Consider the following 4,039-nt stretch of genomic DNA (forward strand, 5'->3'; position numbering starts at 1 on the left):
TAGTAAACAGCATTCTTCTCGTACAGACTACATGTTCATGTCTTAAAATGAAAAGATGTGAATTTCGTCATAGTTGCACTTTAAGAACTATCTTTAAAAATTGACAGTACTCCAATACTGATTTTCCCATTATCAATTTCTAACACTTTGGACTGAATTGATGTGGTGAATGAACAAAGGCGAAAAGGATTAAACAAGCAATGCTAACTGAAGTGAGCAAAGAGTTATGTTACAAGAGGAGAGAGGGTCACAAATATTTTAAGAGCTTACTGAAGAATTTAAAACCCAAATGTTAGTTATTAAAATTGTTGGGTTGCACCTATTACCCTCCCAAGAAGTTTTTGGAAAAAATGTCTTTTTTTTCTTTTCACTTACCCCAAGGAATGACTGCTTTGCATGTCACTGAGCACAAGCTTCAATAATGCATTCAAATTTTTCACTACTGTAGTCGCACCCTGCACGCGTTTTCTTGGCCCCTGTAACACGCTCACGTCCAAGGAGGTCTCCAAAGAGTGGAATATGCTCTCCTATTTTTTATAATTAATTGAATGAATGCCAGTTATATACTACAGGTGTGTTACTTAGCTATAGATCTTATTTGCAATAATCGCACATTATTGACCACTTAAGTATAGGTCCAGCAATAGGCCATTTCCGAGTTCATGCCTACCTCCTCTTCAAGACAAGTTTAAGTGCAACGTTTTTGTGATGGTACACTGTAATTAGTTCTACTTTACATATGAATAAAAACTAATTTTAATACGAAAAACTTCGCACTTAGACTTCCTTTGAAGAAGAGGCAAACATGAACTCGGAATTGGCCTATAACTTGTTGAGTTATAACTACCGGTAGTCAACCAATTATTGGTCAACTAGTGGTATGTACCACTTTACAAGCATCTATTAGTATCACATTTCAGCATGTAATCTATGAAATAGGAATCAGTTCTTTGAAATATTGAAAGACACTTGGTCATTTTGTCTACATTATTGTTTTCACATTTGAGTGACTTTCCAAAAAGTAACTTTGTCTCTCTCAGAAACCATTTTTCTTCTATCATTCCTACTTTTTGAAATTTTCTCAGTTCTTTCCAGTTTTTGTAAATGTCATACCTCTTTGCTTAATGGGTAGATTTCATCAGGAGCATAGACCTCTGTCAAGAGGTCTTGTAGGACTTCCAAGTACTGAACAACATCAGCATGCTTTGTCTGGTTATATGGTACTATTGGCAGGTTGATGATCACAGATTTCTTTGACATTTCATCAGAGTATTGATGCCTAATATGCTTAGAAACTAGAGATTTTAGAGGGTTAAGGCATGGGAAAAATTCCACTAGCACTCTGCTGACCAGTACAATGAATTCCCTTCTGAACATTTGAAGCTCCTCGTTACTAAGCAAGTAATTGGAATTTTCAAAAGCATTCACGTCTTGCACCAATGAGCTTGAAACACGATTGAAGGCGAAATACTGTGAATATCGGAGTTCGTATGATTTGTTAGGATGATGTTAGCCAACACCTTAAAATCAAAGTTATCAAAGGTTGCTCTGAGTTCCATGGAATTGTTGTTTTTCACTAATTCTCGAACCTCTTGGACAAGCCCATCACCTGCAAAGAAAGATAGTGAATAATGAAAATTTCAAAATTAATTCACTTCTCAAGATGGGTGGTCATGTCCTATCTAATGCTTATTATGTCAATCAGATATAAATCCCTGGACCTTTAATATGTTTTGCCAACTTATAAAATTCTCTGCTTAGAGAAGTGTTCAAAAGGTGTACCAATGGTGTCCATGGTCTTCAAGTAATTGGCCCTTGACTGGCAAATGCCCAGACTCCTCATTCTTTCAAAGGTCTGTATTTTTAAATTAAACAGAACAAATCAATTAAAAACAAAGTGATGTGTTGAAAGTATTAAAATGGATAAAATATGACTGAAATGTTTTCAAGTTGTTTCTAGGAGACATCAAATTGTGCCCCATACTTTCTCTGCATCTCATGTGTTCCTTTGTATTTTTACTGAGACTGGTTGGCTGTTTGTGAACAGTACGTTGTCTTTGCACAAAGAGAAACCTTTACAAATTGTAATAAAAAAAGTTTCTAATAAGTTTAACCTTTTTGTTGCTGTGTCCAATTCCCAGAATAATTGTAGCAATCTTCTGCATAAGGCTCAATTCCTGCCACCTTTGGTTCATCATCATGGCATATATCATGCAGACGGGAGGAACCTGGTCTTCAACATTCTTAAGTCTGGGTGTAGCCACTGTTGCTATAAAGTTTAACACATGAGAAGCTCTGTCCTTCATTTCCTGCATGATATTACTCTACTTGACTACCTCTAGAGCTCCTACAGAGCTGTCTTTTAACACTGATGGTTCTCCACAACTTCTTATGCATAATGCTTGACACTGGTTATCTATTTGCTGAAGCAATTGAAGCTTGCTTGCTCTCTGTATGCTTTCTACTTTGAGAAGTTCTTTGGCTATATCTCTTGGAATTCCCCACTGGAAAGATTTCAAAAGATTTAAAGCGACCACTCTTGGGATAGCTTCTGTGAATGATTTGGAGAGCTGGGTAAAAAAACATTTCCATGATCATGACTTAAATTTTAAAGTGGCTGGAAAAGTTTCTTAGCAATGACACTGTGATGTGTCAATATCACTGCTTATTATCAATCATTGATCTTCCATGGTAAGGGAGTGTTAGTTATTTATTGCAAAGTTGAATGGGAAGGGGAAGTACTGAAAATGTTGGGTCTTCAGTTCACAGAGGGTTAAGTCAAAAGACAACGTCTATTTTTTTGGTAATTCAAAAGGAAACGTCCTGATAAACAACACACTACTGTCTAAGGTAAGCCGCCTTCTGTCCCCTTTTTTTCCGTTTGCGGTCACAAATGCGTTTCCTAAATTACAAAATCAGGTGCAGAAAGAGTCAAGTGGCAGGGTACATGCAGAAACGAGTAGGGAGTTGGGGTTAATATATTCCTCCCACGCAGAGCCTCTTCTGTTGAAATGTCACGTTAACTGACCCGTTTACTTTGGGGCTGAGTTTAATACTGGAAATCTAACCGGGTAAAAGTCAATAGGGCCATTTATACGCGAGAAAATAAGCCGCGGCTTACTCTGGCTGTGGCCTACATAATACGCAAAGGGAACTATTTATACGAATATAAACTCCCCGGCCAGGATAAACCGCGGCTTGAGAAAGCCGTGAACGGTACATTTGGTACCATTTATATGGGGTGTTCGTGTCTTATGTGAGCCTTGGCTTATTTTCTCTCGTATAAACGGCCCTATTATATACGAGAGAAAATAAGCCGCAGGTTACTCTGGTCGTGGCGAACATAATACGCGAAAGGAACTATTTATACGAGTATAAACTCCCAGGCCAGGATAAGCCACGGCTTGAGAAAGCCGTGAACGTAGATTTTGTACCATTTATACGGGCTGTTTGCGTCTTATGTAAGCCGCGGCCAGAGTAAGCCGCCGCTTATTTTCTCTTGTATCAGCCCTATTGTTTATTAAGAAATTGAAACTTTAAATATGTTTTACTTATGCATTACCGTTCTTTAAAAACTCAAAATTATTTGCTGTTTGTACAACGGTAAAGGGAGTAAAACTAACAGGTAGAGCCATGATAACACAAACCTCCGTATTTCGTAAACCAGCATCTTTTAATATCTCGGAGGCCTGCGGCTTTTCTCTGGTGGATGTAGTGGTAGCTTTCTCAAGAGCAGGGAAAGGTAGGATCTCTCTCTGAGGAGTTTGCTCCTCAGATGGAAACAGAGAGGTTCGTACTCACAAGCCCACGGATCTCCTATTTTCCGTATCGGCTGGTGTGTTATTAAAGTGCCCCACAGTAAACTCTGACGAGTCACACTGTCTTATTTTTTTCTCCGGGTTGTGTTGTGCTGGCGAATACGAACACGCTTTTGTCGAGCGTTTATGTGTATCTCCTGTATCTGTTTCGATTTCAGGCATACGTCTCTGAAAGCATGCATGTCCTTTGCTGGTCTTGCAATCTTTCTGAAACACTTTCT

Source organism: Montipora foliosa, chromosome 9 (assembly GCF_036669935.1).
Source record: "Montipora foliosa isolate CH-2021 chromosome 9, ASM3666993v2, whole genome shotgun sequence".
Taxonomy (NCBI): Eukaryota; Metazoa; Cnidaria; class Anthozoa; order Scleractinia; family Acroporidae; genus Montipora; species Montipora foliosa.